This window comes from Symphalangus syndactylus, chromosome 9 (assembly GCF_028878055.3).
Source record: "Symphalangus syndactylus isolate Jambi chromosome 9, NHGRI_mSymSyn1-v2.1_pri, whole genome shotgun sequence".
NCBI lineage: Eukaryota > Metazoa > Chordata > Mammalia > Primates > Hylobatidae > Symphalangus > Symphalangus syndactylus.
The window spans coordinates 28,527,148-28,545,843 of record NC_072431.2 but is presented as its reverse complement, the minus strand read 5'-3'; positions in this window follow the sequence as shown (position 1 = coordinate 28,545,843).

The following is an 18,696-nucleotide window of genomic DNA, read 5'->3' as shown; positions in this document are numbered from 1 at the left end:
TAAATTGAACTTAAATTAAAAATCTTTACTCAACAGATATTATAAAGAAAATGGAAAATAAGAGATAGATGGAGGAATATATTCACAATCCCTGTATTTCATAAAAAGTTATCTTCAGAATATATTAACTACTCTTAACAACTAATAAAAAGCAAACAACAAAATTAAAAATAGGCAAAGGTCTTGAACATTTCTCAAAATAAGACATATAAATGGACAAAAGTACTGCATGAAAATGTGCCCAATGTCCTTAGTCACTGGACACATTTAAAACATAATGTTATACTATTTTACTCCAAACAAAATGTCTCAAAACAAAAATAACGACAATATATTATATGTTGGCAAGGTTGTGGAGAAATAGAATTTTTATGTATTGCTGGTGGGAGTGAGTGTCAATTGGTATGATTTTTAAAAGTTGGTGAATTCTTATAAAATTAAACATATGCCTACCATATGACTTAGCTTTTCCACTTTTTGGTATTGTATTACTTTCATATTGCTGCTAAAACAAACTATCACAACCTTAGTGACTTAAGACAAAGTGGTTATCTTGCAATTCTGAAAAAAGAGGTTTAAAATGGGTCCTCTTTGGCTAAAACAAGGTGTCAACAGGGCTGCATTCCTCTCTTGATACTCTGGGGGAAAATTCATTTTTGTGCCTTTTTCAGCCTTTAGAGGCAGCTCACATTTCTTTGTTTGTGGCTCCCTTCCATCTTCAAGGCTAACACTGGTCAGTCAAGTCTTTTTCACATCACATCACTGTGACACAGAGTCTTCTACCTCCCTCATTCACATTTATAGATGCTTGTATCCAGGAATACCTAGATAATATAGGATTAGCTACTTATTTTGAGGTTAGCTGATCAGCAATTAATTCTACGTGCTACCTGAATTCCCCTTAGTTACAGCTAATATATGCTCAGGTTCTAGAAACTTAATGTGGACATCTTTGAGAGGACATTATTTTGTCTACTGCAGGTATTTATCTAAAAGAATTAAAAATATGTGCTCATGATACACTTGCACAAGTTTGGTTGAAACATCTTTATTCATAATATCCTAAAACAAGAAACAACTCTAATGTTTACCATTAGGGGAATGGTTGACCAAATTGCAATGAAATGTTAAAATGGAAAACTCTTTAAGAAAAAAAAGTTAGAGATTTAACAAATTAATCATTCCCCAAAACATTACATTGAGTAAAAGAAGCAAGACACAAAAGAGTAAATACTATGTAATTCCTTTGCATTGCATTTGAGAACAGCAAATCATTACAGAAAGAAAATTACTAGTGTTTATAGGGGGCAAAATTGACTAGAAAGGGGAATGAGGGAAATTGCTGAGCTAAGTAATGGAAATATTTTATTTTTGGTTGAAGTTGTGGTTACAGGTAGGGTGTGTGTGTGTTTGTGTGTGTGTATATATATATATATAACATATGTATATAAAATCTGCATCTGTGTGAATTTTACTCTATTCAAAAAATGTAAACATTGGAGTAATATATGTAATAAATGAACAATCCACCTGTATTTCTGTAATTAAGCAATCAAAACAAAAAGAAATGGTAATGGTCAAAACATCACTGTTGCTTGTTTCTATGAACTTACAAGTTTAATTTTTAAAAATAGACCTTTCATGTTCAAATTTAATGTCTAAACATTGCGAATAAATTTGAACATGAAAATTCTACCTTTTGATCTTGTTAGAGATACTTTAGAGCTTTTAAAAATATAAATCAGATATCATTTCTGAAAATTTGAAGGGAAATAATCTTTATGAAATATTCCATGCAACAAAGAGTTTACATTTGTATGTATAAAATGAGGTCAGGGACCTTAGTGGTCATGACCACATAGATTAGGAAGGTTCTCCAAAGACTCCTGTGCTGCCACTTTGCAGCAAGATTAGCAATTACTAAGTCACCAGGCACATGTGTCCCACGATGATTTGGAGCATTGCTGGCTCTGTTATTGTAGATCTCTCTCTCCAGGATTGAGGTTTTAGTCCCTGGGGCTAGGATACAAGGCAATCTAAATGACAGATATAGTGTTATGATTAGAATTGCCCCCTCAGCCTCCAGAGCTTTGATCTTAGAAAAATCTAATGTGCCTTGGTGCTCTCTACTCTTTTGATTGTTTTACCCTCAAGAGTCTCCTCAGCAGTTTTTGAAAATAGACTGTCAGATGACCACTCGTTATGTGTTTGAATCTAAGGTAAATGCAGTCTAACTTGCCCAATTGGAACCATTGCTACATATAAAAGATTTTTTAAAAGATTGCTGGTTGTCTTAGTCCATTTTGTACTACTGTAACAGAATACCTGAGACTGGGTAATTTATAAAGAACAGAGATATATTCTCGTTCTGGAGGCTTGGAAGTCCAAGATCGAGAGGCCCATATGGTGAGGGCCTTCTTGCTGCATGATCTCATGGCCGAAGGCAGAATGGCAAGAGAACACATACTATAACAGGAATTAATCTGTTCTCTGGTCTGCTGTCATGACCAAATCACCTCTTAAAGATCCTGCCTCTCAACACTGTAGCATTGAGGATGACGTTTCCAACACATAAACTTTGGTGGAAAAATTCAAACCATAGCACTAGACCATCAAGAAAGCCAACTGTAATAAGATGAGTTAATTAGTAGAGTGTCTTCTGTAAAGTAGAAGATTAATAAACATTTTTTTGCTGTAATATGCCAAGAGAGCTTGGTATTGATACTCTTTCCAGCTGCAGTTCCTCGGTTAGGGTGCTGATTCAGAGATGGCAAAAATGGTCCAGAAATGCGGTATTCCTGGATATATTACTTTAGCTAGTTTACTGAAGAGTCCATGAGATTAAGGCACTGGTTAGTCAGCATTAAAACACTCCAAAATAAAATCATAAATAAATGGTTTGGGTGAAGAGAGAAATGTTGAAAAAAATAAAGTTCTCATCAAATTCAAGAGTAAGTATCATGCATGCAAGACAATGAATCATAACAAGTATGATATGAAAGGTCTCAGGCATATACCAATTTGGGGGACTACTGATGCAGAAGCAAAACTGAGCCACATGACTGCACAGTGCAGAAACACAGAGGGGGTTGCAGTATTGGAGAATCAACATAAGCAACATTAAAATATCTGAGAATGAAGGAGGAGGTTACATGACGAAGAAAAATTATAGTGAAATTGGCCATTAGCACCACCACCATTTGCTGCATATTAGAAAGGCTGGCAGAGAAAAAATGCTGATATACAGGGATTTATGTATTTTTTTAGGAATTTACTTTACCTTTCTACCAATCTTAGATATAATCATCCTTCAAAAGTTTGTTCAAGTTATTTTTCTTTGAGAAGTCTTTTATAGCTATGACTCCAGCTAGTTTGTTAGCTTGTTTTTTTATTTGCTCTTACTGAATATGGGACACAGTGATATCCAAATCCTTCCCCTAGACCAGAGGAAGCTACACTTGTAAACCTCACCTTGTTACCTGGAGGCCTGCAATGCGGTGGAGGAGGAACAAGGCTGACCTATGAATACAGATCACAGAAATGAGAAGTCATTATGGAACAAAAAGAAAAATAGTATGCCTTGCAAGCAGCCATGAAATCCCCAGTGGGGAAATGCCTGCAGTGCAAATAAAATTCAGGTATAAGGGTAACAGTCCATTGCAAAGGTTCAGAGCAAGTGAGTAGGAGTCAAGATTAGCAATTACTAAGTCACCAGGCACATTTGCCTGCAACCTATGTGTATTAGTCTATTCTCACACTGCTATAAAGAAGAAAAGTGATTTAATTGACTCAGTTCCACAGGCTGTAGAGAAGGCATGGCTGGGGAGGCCTCAGGAAACTTACAATCATGGTGGAAGGTGAAGGAGAAGCACACATACGTTCACGTGGTGGCAGGAGAGACAGAGAGAGAAAGAGCACTAAGGGGGAAGTGCTACACACATGTAAACAACCAAATCTCAAGAGAACGAACTCACTATCATGAGAACAGCCAAGAGCAAATTCACCCACATGATCAAATCACCTCCCAAGAGGTCCCTCCTCCAACATTGGGAATTACAATTCAATATCAAATTTGGGTGGGGACACAGAGTTATACCATATCATTCCACCCTGGCCCCTCCCAAATCTCATGTCCTTCTCACATTTCAAAACACAATCATGCTTTTCCAACAGTCCCCCAAAATCTTAACTCATTCCAGCAGTAACTTAAATATCCAAGTCCAAAGTCTCATCTGAGACAAGGCAAGTCCCTTCTGCCTATGAGCCTGTAAAACAAAAAACAAGTTAGTTACTTCCAAGATACAATGGTGGGGATACAGGTGTTGGGTAAGTGCTCCCATACTAAATGGAAGAAATTGGCCAAAAAAAGGGGCTATAGGCTCCATGCAAGTCCACAGCCCAGCAGGACAGTCATGAAATCTTTAAGCTTCAACATAATCTCCTTCAACTTCATGTCTCACATCCAGGCCACACTGACACAGAGGTGGGGTCCCAAGGTCTTGGGATGTTTCACCCCTGTGGTTCTGCAGGGTACAGCCCCTGTGGCTGCATTCACAGGCTGGCATTGAGTGCCTGCAGTTTTTCCAGGCACATAGTATAAGCTGTCGATCGAACTATAATTCTGGAGTCTGGAGGACAGTGGCCCTCTTTTCACAACTTCACTAGGCAGTGCCCCAGTAGGGACTCTGCATGGGGGCTCCAACCCCACATTTCCCCTCTGTATTGCCCTTTTAGAGGTTCTCTGTGAGAGCTCTGCCCCTGCCACAGACTTCTGCCTGGACATCTAGGTGTTTCCACACGTTCTCTGAAATTTAAGCAGAGGCTCTCAAACCTCAACTCTTGCCTTCTGCACACCCTCAGGCCCAACACCACATGGAAGCCACCAAGACTTGGGGTTTGCACCCTCTGAAGCAATGCCTAAGCTGTACCTTGGCCCCTTTTATCTACAACTGGAGCTGGAACAGCTGGGGTATAGGGCATCATGTCTGAAGGCTTCACAAAGTAGCAAGGCTCTGGCCTGGCCCACAGAACTATTTTTCTCTCCTAGGCCTCCAGGCTTGTGATGGGAGGGGCTGTCACGAAGGTCTCTGAAATGCCCTGGAGTTATTTTCCCCATTGTCTTGGCTATTAACATTTGACTCTTCTTTACTTATGCAAATTTCTGCAGCCTTGAATTCCTCTCCAGAAAATGGGTTTTTCTTTTCTGCTGCATGATTGGGCAGCACGTTTTCCAAACTTTTGTACTCTGCTTCCCTTTTAAATATAAGTTCTAGTTTCAGATCGTTTCTTTGTTTATGTAAATGAGTGTAGGCTTTTAGAAGGAAGCAGGCCACGTCTTGAATGCTTTGCTGCTTAGAAATTTCTTCTGCCAGATATCCTAAATCATCTCTCAAGTTCAAAGTTCAACAGATCCCTAGAGAAGGGATACAATGCTGCAAGTCTCTTTCCTAAAGAATAGCAAGAGTGACCTTCACTCTAGTTCTAAGTTCTTCATCACCATCTGAGACCACCTCAGCCTGGACTTCACTGTCCGTATCACTATCAGCATTTTGGTCATTCAACAAGTATCTAGGAATTTCCAAACTTTTATCTTCCTGTCTTTTTCTGATCCTTTCAAACTGTTCCAACCTCTGCCCATTACCCAGTTCCAGAGTCACTTCCACATTTTCAAGTGTCTTTATAGCCGTGCCCCTCCTCTCTGGTACCAATTTTCTATATTAGTCTGTTCTCACACTGCTATAAAGAAGTAGCAGATTGGATAATTTATGAAGAAAGAGGTTTAATTGACTCACAGTTCCACAGGCTGTACAAGAGGCATGGCTGGGAAGGCCTCAAGAAACTTACAATGATGGCAGAAGGCAAAGGGGAAGCAACCATATCTTCACATGGTAGGAGAGATCAAAGGGAGAAGTGCTACACAATTCTTAACCAGATCTGATGAGAACTCTATTATGAGACAGCACTAGGGACATGGTGCTAAACCAGTAGAAACCAGCACCATGATCAAATCATCTCCCACCAGGTCCCTCCCACAACATTCAGCATTACAATTTGACATGAGATTTGGGTGGGGACACAGAGCCAAACCATATCACTATTCAAGCATAGTGTTTTGTGACTCATAAACCTTTTCACAGTCATATATACAGCCATAAACCTTTCCACAGTTATATATAGTCATAAAACTTTTTAAAATTTTTTGAAACTATTTTGTCAATATTTAACTCTTAGGAAGTTCCAAACTTTCCCACATGTTCTTGTCTTCTGAGCCCTCCAAGTCTCTAGGAAGTTCCAAACTTTCCTACCTTTTCCTATCTTCTAAGCCCTCCAAACTGTCCCAACCTCTGCCTGTTACCCAGTTCCAAAATCGCTTCCACATTTTCAGGTGTCTTCACAGCAGCACCTCACTCCACTGGTACCAATTTCCTATATTAATTCTTTCTCAGGCTACTAATAAAGGCATACCTGATACTGGGTAATTTATAAAGGAAATAGGTTTAATTGACTCACAGGTCTACATGGCTGGGGAGGCCTCACAATTATGGCTGAAGGCAAAGGGTATGCAAGACACATCTTACATGGCAGCAGGTGAGAGAGTGGGTGCAGGGGAGCTGCCTTTATTAAACCATCAGATCTCGTGATACTTATTAACTATCATGAGAACAGCATTGGAAAGACCCACCCCCATGATTCAATTACCTCTCACCAGGTCCCTCCCAAGATACATGGAAATTATGGGAGCTGCAATTGAAGATGAGATTTGGGTGGGGACACAGCCAAACCACATCATCAACTGTACCATCTGACAGGATTCCAATGTAGAAAGAGCTGGAGGGGAATGAGGATACTACTCTTGTGTAGACTGCTTAATGGAGACAAGGTGCCTAATGGCTGCAGATAAAAAATGTCAACCTTCCCCCAAGACATAGAAGGGACATAATTCCCTTTTTGCTCCTGTAGTTTAGCAAGTTCACTATATGGTGAACTTTATATATATATAAAGTGGAGGAAAGAGACTCTAACCATTTTACCAAGGACTGATGGTGTGAGGTGGAGTTGAAGACAGATAAAATGTTACAAAGATAGAGGCAGAAACTGGTAATGGGGAATCAGAGATGGGGAGAATGAAATATATATATATATATAAATATATATAATCGATATAAAAATCTATATATAAATATATGTAAATAAATGTATATATTTTTATATACATAAATATCTATATGTAAATAAATCTCTCTCTCTCTCTCTCTCTCTATCTATATATATATATTCAGTTAAAGAATGAGAGAAGGAGCTTTGATTTTTTAGTGGTTTGGGCACAGTAACCAAGTGGGGAATAGGGTGGCAGGGGGCTTTAACTCTCCTTTTATAGTTGCCATCAACTGTGTCTCCATATGCCTCATTTTTTAAATTTGGACAAAGGATTTGATACTCTTAAATAAAATGCTACACAGTTGCAGTTTCAAGGCAAGATCCACAAGCCTATCTTTCAACCAGATTGTCCCTTAATGCCTTCCTGGACAGTTTCTGGTTTCTGTTTAAGGACAAAGAAAGCTGGAAAGAGTGTTGCTCCTACCCTCACAGTTAAGAAAAAAAAAAGTGAAAATAAGCTGCAAATCCATGATTTTTCTCAAATCTATGGGAGAAAGAGGAGCAGGGCAATCAACTGGCTCCAAATCCAGGGAGACTCTCCACTCTGCTTGCCATGATATTCCCTCCACTGACCAACCAACAAGCTGCCAGTAACCAGTAACAGCCAAATTCTGTTGAGAGACCTACAAAAGATTCTCTTTGAGGAATGGCACAAAGTTCAAAGAGAAGACCTGAAGCCGAGGGTGAAGCAGATACTGCTCCTCAGCCCCAAACACAGTCACTACAGGAGTTAGATGGCTGTGGTGCTCTGAAGGTAACCATAGCAAAATAAATAAATAAATAAAAATAATACAAAAACCTTAAACCCAGTAGACCTCCTAAATAGAAACACTCAAATACCCACATAAAATCCCTATCAGAAAGATATGCTTATTTCCAGGCATAAAAACTTTTCCTCATTCTCCAGTATCTGGCTTTCACAAAATGTGATACAAAAGTATATAGAAAATCAGTCAAGATATAGAAGATCTAAAGAATGCTGTCAAACAACTAGACGTAATTCACATTTATATAACACTCCACCCAAGAGCAGAATATATTTTGTTTACAAGGAAACATGAAATAGTCTCCAAGATATATCATATTCTGGGTCATAACAGAAACTTAAGCAAGTTTAAATAATATAAATCTTGCAAAGTATATGCTTGGACTATAGTAAAATACATGGTGTATTTTATTAAATATAATCCATAATACAATTAAACCAGAAGTAGAAGCATAAATAACAGAAAAAAATCTAGAAAAGCATTAAATATTTGGAAGATCAACAATATGCCTATAAATGCCCCAAGGGTTAATGAGAAAGTCTCCATGGAAATTTAAAAATATCCGAGCTGATTAAAAGTAAAAAATAAAATTTGTCAAAATGTGAGGTATGCAACTGAAGCAGTATTTAGAAGGACATATATAGCATAAATACTTATATTAGAAAAGAAGAAAGGTCTCAAATCAACCATTATGAAGAACCAGTTTCTTAAAAACTAGAAAAAGACAAACTAAATTCAAAGAAAGCAGAAAGAGAAGAAAAATAATAAATATAAGAATAAAAGTTAATAAAGGAAAATATATCACTTCAATAGATACAGAAATAGTATTTGATAAAATCTACCATCAATTTATGATGAAAACTCTCAGCAAATTGGGAATAGAAGAAAATTTTCTTAACATTAAAAGTGGAACCTGCCAAAAAATCTACAGTTAACATTATATTGAATAGTGAAAGACCAAATGCTTTACCCCTAAGAGCATTTCAATAAGAAATGAAATATGACTCTCTCAACACTGCCATTCAACATTGTGCTGGAAGCTCCAGCCAGTGAAATCATGCAAGAAAAGTGGGGGAGTTGGTGGAGGGTTGAGGGGAGGAGGCAGGAAAATTGGAAAAAAGAAAACTGTCTCTTTATAGATAACAGGACAATCCCAGTGAATTTACAGATCTTCTCAAACTAAAAGTGAGTTAACAAGATTGCAAGATAAAAAACTCAATAGGCCGGGCACAGTGGCTCACGCCTGTAATCCCAGCACTTTGGAAGGCCAAGGTGGAGGGATCATTTGAGGTCAGGAGTTCAAGACCAGCCTAGTCAACATGGTGAAATCCCCTCTCTACTAAAAATACAAAAATTAGCTGGACATGATGGCACATGCCTGTAGTCCCAGCTACTGGGGAGGCTGAGGCAGGAGAATCACTTGAACTGGGAGGCGGAGGTTGCAGTGAGCCGAGATTGTGCCATTGCACTCCAGTCTGGGTGATAGCTCCAGCCTGGATGACAGAGCAAGACTCCATCTCTCTCTCTCTCACTCACACACACACACAAAAACAAAAGCCTCAATGTAAAACTATCAATTTTTTATATATTAGCAATGAATGATTGAAATTCAAAATTTAAAGAAATATAAACAACCCCTCCCATGGAGTACTTAGCTATAAATCTAACAACATATATGTAGAATTTGTATATTGAAAAATAAAATGCACTGATAAGATTTTTTTAAAGATTCCCAAATCAGAGAGATACATTTTATTCATGGATTGCAAGACTCAATATTTTAAATCTATATTTTCAAATTTGATTCACTGTTTTAATGCAATCTTATTTAAAATCAAAGCAGCCTTTTAAAAATATATATTGACAAGCTGATTCTATAATTTATATGGAAAGAAAAAGAATAGCTAATTTTTTTTAATAAAGAGGAATTTTGAGAACTCACATTGCCTTATTTATTATAGTTTAAGTTCTAGGGTACATGTGCACAATGTGCAGGTTTGTTACATATGTATACATGTGCCATGTTGGTGTGATGCACCCATTAACTTGTCATTTACATTAGGTATTTCTCCTAATGCTATCCCTTCCCCCTCCCCCTACTCCATGACAGGCCTGTTTTATCATGCACTAGGATTGCAACCCTTGCTTTTATTTGTTTTCCATTTGCTTGGTAGATCTTCTTCCATCCCTCTATTTTGAGCCTATGTGTGTGTCTGCACGTGAGATGGGTTTCCTGAATACAGCACACTGATGGATGTTGACTCTTTATCCAATTTGCCAGTCTGTGTCTTTTAACTGGAGCATTTAGCCCATTTACATTTAAGGTTAATATTGTTACGTGTGAATTTGATTCTGTCATTATGATGTTAGCTGGTTATTTTGCTCATTAGTTGATGCAGTTTCTTCTTAGCATCAATGGTCTTTACAGTTTGGCATGTTTTTGCAGTGGCTGGTACCAGTTGTTCCTTTCCATGTTTAGTGCTTCCTTCAAGAGCTCTTATAGGGCGGGCCTGGTGGTGACAAAATCTCTCAGCATTTGCTTGTCTGTAAAGTATTTTATTTCTCCTTCACTTATGAAGCTTAGTTTGGCTGGATATGAAATTCTGGGTTGTAAATTCTTTTGTTTAAGAATGTTGAATATTGGCCTCCACTCTCTTCTGGCTTGTAGAGTTTCTGCCGAGAGATCTGCTGTTAGTCTGATGGGCTTCCCTTTGTAGGTAACCCAACTTTCTCTCTGGCTGCCCTTAACATTTTTTCCTTCATTTCAACTTTGGTGAATCTGACAATTGTGTCTTGGGGGTTGCTATTCTCGAGGAGTATCTTTGTGGTGTTCTCTGTATTTCCTGAATTTGAATGTTGGCCTGCCTTGCTAGGCTGGGGAAGTTCTCCTGGAAAATATCTTGAAGAGTGTTTCCAACTTGGTTCCATTCTCACCATCACTTTCAGGTACACCAGTCAAATGTAGATTTGGTCTTTTCACATAGTCCCTTATTTCTTGGAGGCTTTGTATGTTTCCTTTTACTCTTTTTTCTCTAAACTTCTCATCTTTCTTCATTTCATTCATTTGATCTACAATCACTGATATCCTTTCTTCCACTTGATTGAATTGGCTACTGAAGCTTTTGCATGCATCATGTAGTTCTTGTGCCATGGTTTTCAGCTCCATCAGGTCATTTAAGATCTTCTCTATGCTGTTTATTCAGGTCGCCATTCATCTAATCTTTTTTCAAGGTTTTTAGCTTCCTTGCGATGGGTTCGAACATCCTCTTTTAGCTGGCAGAAGTTTGTTATGACTGATCTCCTGAAGATTACTTCTGTAAGCTCATCAAAGTCATTCTCCATCCAGCTTTCTTCTGTTGCTGACGAGGAGCTGTGATCCTTTGGAGGAGAAGAGGTGCTCTGGTTTTTAGAATTTTCAGCTTTTCTGCTCTGGTTTCTCTCCATCTTTGTGGTTTTATCTACTTTTGGTCTTTGATGATAGTGACCTACAGATGGGGTTTTGGTGTGGATATCCTTTTTGTTGATGTTGATGCTATTCCTTCTGTTTGTTAGTTTTCCTTCTAACAGGTCCCTCAGCTGCAGGTCTGTTGGAGTTTGCTGGAGGTCTACTCCAGACCCTATTTGCCTGGTTATCAGCAGCGGAGGCTGCAGAACAGCAAATATTGCAGAACAGCAAATGCTGCTGCCTGATTCTTCCTCTGGAAGCTTTGTCTCTGAGGGGCACCCAGCTGTATGAGGTGTCAGTTGGCCCCTACTGGGAAGTGTCTCCCAGTTAGGCTACTCGGGGGTCAGGGATCCACTTGAGGAGGCAGTCTGTCCATTCTCAGATCTCAAACTCCATGCTGGGAGAACAGCTGCTCTCTTCAAAGCTCAGTTGGAAATGCAGAAATCACTCGTCTTCTGCGACGCTCATGCTGGGAGCTGTAGACTGGAGCTGTTCCTATTCGGCCATCTTGTAACCTTCTCACATTGCCTGATTTCAAGGCATATTATAGAGCTACGATAAGGTATTGCTTAGACAATAGAGTCATAGATCAATGAAACAGATGACTCCAGGAATAGATGCACACAAATACAGTCAATTGATTTTCAACGAAAGTTCAATGCAATTCAATAGAGAAGGGATAGTCTGTTTAAAAAGTTACATTACAAAAATTGGACATCCATATGCAAAAATATAAACTTCAATCTATATGAAAATTAAATGAATTATAGTCCTAAATTTAACATGTAAAATTATCAAACTTTAAGAAGAAAATCTTCAGTGAGAGGGCTTTTAGATATGACTGTAAAGGAATGATCCCCAAAACAAAGAGATGGTAAATTCTACTTTGTCAAAATAAAAATATATTGTTGTATGAAAGACATAGTTAAGAGAATAAGAACACAAAGTGCCAGTGAAGAAATTATTTGCAAATTATATATCTGACAAAGATCTTATTTCCAGAATATATAAAGACCTCTCAAAACTCAAGAAGAAGAAAACAAAAAACTCATTTAATTGCCCAAAAGATTTGAACAAACACTTTACCAAAGAAGACATACAGATGTTAGCTAAGGACATAAATGATGTATCATTAAGGAAGTGTTAATTAAATGCAAATTAAAACTCAATGGGATACAACACAACTACACACCTATTAGAATGCCTGGCATAATAATAATAAGTGTTTAAAAGGCAATAATAAGTGCTGGTGAGGATGTACAGCAATTGGTACTCCCATACACTGCAGGGGGCAATGCAAAATGTTGCTGCTTTAGAAAACAGTTTGACATTTACTTGTAAACTTAAAAATACATTTGTTATATGACCTAGCATCATATTCCTAAGTATTTATTCAACAGCAATGACAACTTATTTTTACAGAAAAATCTTTACATAGATGTTTAATGTCAGCTTTATTCAACAGTACCAATAAGTGAAAACAACTCAGTTATGCCTCATTCAACCAGTCAATGCATGAACTAGCTGTGGTACATTTCTACAACTGTATACTACTCTGCAATTAAAAGGAATAAACAATTTTCTCATATAACAATATAGACTGAACCTAAACTCATTAGGTGAAAGAACCAGACTTCAAAAGCTACATGATGCATTAATCCGTTTATATGGCACTTTGGAACCAAAGACAGATCAATGTGCCTGGGATTGGAAGATGAACAAAGGAGTTAAGAAATGAAGGGTAACACACGGGAATATTTAAGGTGATGGAACTATTCCGTATAGAACTATGGTGGAGTATATATGACTTCATGCATTTGTCAAAACCGATAGACATATATTCCACAAAGAGTAAATTTTATTATATGTAAGTTTTAAAAAATCAACCAGGGTGAGAAGGGAAAGATGAAATGCAGACTGTGACCAATGAAATGAACTACATTACAAATGAATAAAGAGGGCAAGGAATAAATGAACTCAAGTAATTTTAGAAAAAAAGTGATTTGACTAGATACTACAAAAAGAAATTTGTTTTGAGACAAGTTCTTGTCCTGTCCCCCAGGCTAGAGTACAGTGACACAATCATGGGGCCTCTACTTGCTCAGCTCAAGTGATCTTCCCACCCTGGCCTCCAGAGTAACTGGGACTACAGGCATGTGCCACCACACCCAACTTATTTTTGTATTTTTTGTAAAGACAGGGTTTCGCCTTGTTACCCAGGCTGGTCTCAAACCCCTGGGTTCAAGCGATCCTCCCACCTTAGGCCTCCCAAAATTCTGGGATTACAGACGTGAGTCACTGTGGCCAGTCCAGAAATAGTTTTATACTACTATTGAACTCTAGTTGGTAAATTTGTTTCTCCCAGAAGTGTGGTTTATCAATTCTGAGACTATACATTTACTAGGCTGAAACAAATCAGTAAATAGCTGTGATAACCAGAGCTATATTTCTCTGAAGAAAGAAGTTACAAATAAGGAAGAAATGCAAGTAGGAGCCCTGTGGTTCTGGATTGGAGTCAAAGGTATCTGTATGAACTCATGATGGCTTAGATTGGTACAACCTGAGCAACATAATAAATAATAATATTGGATTATAACCCCAAGAATAATGTAGGTACCCATGAGTTCATATGACTATCAGTAGAAAGCTGAATAAATAAATGGAAGAGAAACGATACTACAATAATTGCTGCAAGCAAGATTCACTAATTGCTGCTAAAATTAGTGAAAATTTATACAGAAACAGGAATATTGTATCTCCCTCCAGATATTTGTTAATTATGAGGCATACCCTCGTATTTATTAATTGCAAATGGAAAAATAGTAGCTTTACAGTGAATAAACCTGGCAGATACCACTTTATCTGAGTGATCAAAGTTAATATTAACAGTAATATATATTGACATTATGTACCTTCTGAGAAGGGCACATCACTTCTATGCTATCCCTCATAGTACTGTACTGCATAACCTCAATCATGAGAAAACATCAGACAAACCCAAATTGAAGGTCATTCTACAAAAGTATCAAGGTCATGAATTGATAAGAAAATAATGAACTGTCACAGATTAGAGATCAAGGAGAAATGACAACTAAATTCAGCGCAGAACCCTGGACTGGATCTCGAAACAGAAAAGGGACATTGTTGAAAAAATTGGTAAAATACAAATAAAGTCTTAAGTTTAATTAATAGTATTGCACCAATGTTAATTTCTTAGCTTTGATAATTGTTCAGTGGTTATGTAAGAATAAATAGGTGAAGGGAATTCCAGATACTCTCGGTACTTTAGTCCTTCACAATTTTTCTAATTTTAAAATGATATCTAAAGAAAAAAATTAAAAATGACTAGAAACTATATACTTTAATCCTAGAGATGCCATTTAAATATGTACAGCATAAAAGTAAACAAAACTTTTCATGACCTTGTTTAACATTCTGAATTTCGTGCTTCAAAAATCAACCAGCTTATTTCTATAATTTCCATTTTTTTAATGATGAGATGAAAGATTTTAAAATAAGATTTATAAACTCTTCAAGTAACAGATTGTGGGGGTGTAGTTTTTAATTCAACAAAATGAAAAGCCAAATTAGATATAATCATCACCAGATTTTTTTATCTATTTAATTTTTAAACTACTAGAGGCATCTTTCTATGCTAAGCAGAATTTTTAACAGATAAATGTAACTTATGAAACTGGTTCTTGTGAATATCACATTGAGGCAAATTTGCAGTTACTGTTTTTATACTTCTCCCTAACTTGGACTTCAGCATTGGCATGTCTTATGTCTTTTTGTTTGTTTTTGTCTCACTCTGTCACCCAGGCTGGAGTGCAGTGACACCATTTCGGCTCCCTGCAATCTTCCCCAACCTCCCAGGCTTGAGCCTCTTAAGTTCATGCGATTCTCTTGCCTCAGCCTCCCAAGTAGCTGGGACTACAGGTGCATGCCACCACACCTGGCTAATTTTTGCAAATATTGTAGAGACAGGGTTTTGCCGTATTGCCCAGGCTGGTCTTGAACTCCTGGCCTCAAGCAGTCCTTCCACCTTGGCATCCCAAAGTGCTGAGATTATAGGTGTGAGCCACTGCACCCAGCCCGGCATCCCTTACGTCTTTTTTTATCTATGCAATTGTTCATCCTGGGTATAAATTAAATAATATGTAACTAAGAATAAAATCAACATAACTAAGAATTATGATGGTCCCAACATTAAATGAAAGTTCAACTGTCATCAGCAGCCTCATTTTATTTGGGCTTATTAACTGCTGTGAATTCTCATTTCATAAGTATTCAGAGGTTCTCTAATTATTCCTTTTTTAAATAAAATATAATAAAATATATTCTTTTTTTGTTTGATTAAAAAATACACACACATTATAACAGATGGCATCTGGATGTTCACAAACTGTTTGAAAAACACCAGCCTGGTTAGTAGATAAAAAATCAGCCATTTTGAACCCTCAGCTTCTTAAAATCCATTTTCTAACATTTAAAATAGTTTTAACTACAGATAACAAGACAAAAACCCCAAAGTAAGATGATTCTAGGGTTTATTTCACTTAATGAAAACCTTAAAATCCCAGGTTCTTTATATATTTCTTTTGCCACATTTTCCTGAAGCATTTTCAGACATAATATTGTCCAAAGAAGTCTATTCCTCTGTGTCACCTTTTAAAACTGAAGAAATCTTTTCAGAAATTTCTCCACATCCTGTTGACATCCTTTCATGTCTCATTGGCCAGAATTATGTCACTTTTCCACTGCTAAACCAGTTACTGGCAGTAAACCAATATGCTAATCTAGGATTGACTCCTTAATTGAGAATGTAGTCACTTTCCCTGAAAGCTGGATCCTTAGATAAAGCTAGTTTGTGTTGACAAGAAAGACTGGGTTAATGGGCATTGAGTGGGCAGCCTACTGTGTCTACTGAAAGTATCCTGTGGAAGGAGTTTGAGTTTACAAAATTCTCCAGGGATGGGCAGTGCATAAGTAATAAGCAAAATTCAGTGTTTTGAGAGCTTTGAGAGAACTATATCTAATACTCTATGAATATACCCAAACTAGGAAGACTGGGAGGTTATGTCATCAGAAATAGCTGCCTGGAAAGTGTAACTCATGGAGTGGATGGGGCTGGAGGATTGTGAGATTGGAGCAGCAGAGACAGGGGAGATCACGAAGGGCCTCCTATTTTACACAAAGGGATTCATGAGCCACGCTGGAGTAGATTGAAGGCAGCTGAAGGATTTTAAACACATAAAGGACATTATGAGATTTGCTTTTACGAAAAACTGCACTGTGCAGCAAGGACAGACTGCTCCCCCTCTGACATTTTATGCTCTTTATTATCTGACCTTATTAAGCACTTAGCATTCATGTTCTGATATGAGCTAGTTTTCCTGTGTGAAATAAATGGAATCTTATCTCCTAAACTACATTATAAATTCTAAGAAGGCAGAAATGAACGGCTATTCATTCACTCAGTCGCGTGCCTCTCAATACATAGTAGAGTGACTCGCATCTAGAAAGTGCTCATTTTGTTGTCCTTTGTTAACTACTTCCTTCTCATTCCATCTACAAAGCTGCACTAACCACAACTCTGGATGTCAATGAAGTACATTTGATAAAGTTAGGAGCTGGACTCAGCCAGATTAGGGTTTGTACCTCAGGTTCCTCATAGGTAAAACTGGTCATCATTGTAAAACAGATCATCATCCCTTTATTTCAGAGTTTTAAGAATTACACATTTTTCAGGTACAATATCTACATGTCAAGGACTGGAGGAATAAAGATTTATCTTGCTTATTTCTTTAGTTATATTCTCCCTAATTGGAATATAACCTCTGTGACAACAAGGACTTTGCTTGTCTGGCTCATTGTAGTATTTAAGGGCAAAGAGCAGAGACTGACACATAATAACACTCAATAAAATATCTGAATTATTAATTGAAGGAAAGGCTGCAGAAATGACTCTCTAAACAATATTTAAAGATAATGGCACATTGAAGTGAGCCTTGGGCAAATAGACAATGATCTTAGGCTTTTAATTTGGTAATCCTAGAGGAAATAAAATTATTAAAGGTCATTTTATTTTCATTTATGTAAGCCGGAAAAAGCCTTAGGTGCCTTGTTACTTTCTAAATTCCCCTGAATATTGACTCAACTAATTACCCCTCCTTTGCTTCCACAATGTCTATGCATCTTACTCTTCCACTTTCTTTCTGCAAGGATCTACAAGACCAGAGCCCGAGCCATTCAACTCCTTCTTGTCTCCTGGTCTACACAAATGTGTAGAAAATTAGAAGAGCATTCTGTAGAATAGAACAGTGGTTCTCAAACCTGGCTGCATATGAGAATCACCAGGTAGCCTTTTAAAATAAAATACCCTTGCTCCACTTAATATCAAAATCTCTGAGATAGAGTTCTAAAAATGTTTTCATGTGATTTTATTTTGTTACATTTTAAGTTCTGGGTTACATGCACAGAACGTGCAGATTTGTTACCTAGGTATATGCCTGCCATGCTGATTTGCTGCACCCCTCAACCAATCAACTACATTAGGTATTTCTCCTAAAGCTATCCCTCCCCCGGGCCCCCACACCCCTGACAGGCCCCGGTGTGTGATGTTCCCCTCCCTATGTCCATGTGTTCTCATTGTTCAATTCCCACCTATGAGTGAGAACATGTGGTGTTTGGTTTCTGTTCTTGTTAGTTTGCTGAGAATGATGTTTTCCAGCTTCATCCATGTCACAGAAAAGGATATGAACTCATCCTTTCTATGGCTGATAGTATTCCATGGTGTATATGTGCCACATTTTCTTTATCCAGTCTATCATGGATGGGCATTTGGATTGCTTCCAACTCTTTGCTATTGTGAACAGTGCTGCAATAAACATACGTGTGCGTGTGTTTTTATAGTAGAATAATTTATAATCCTTTGGGTATATACCCAGTAATGGGATTGCTGGGTCAAATGGTATTTCTGGTTCTAGATCCTTGAGGAATCACCACACTGTCTTCCACAATGGTTGAACCAATTTACACTCCCACCAACAGTGTAAAAGTGTTCCTATTTCTCCACATTCTCTCCAGCATCTGGTGTTTCCTGACTTTTTAATGATCGCCATTCTAACTGGTGTGAGATGGTATCTCATTGTGGTTTTGATTTGCATTTCTCTAATGACCGTGATAATGAGCTCTTTTTTTTTTTTTTTTTTTTTTTTTTTACGTTTGTGGGCTGCATAAATATCTTCTTTTGAGAAGTGTCTGTTCATATCCTTTGCCCACTTTTTCATGGGGTTGTTCTTTTCTTGTAAATTTGGTTAAGTT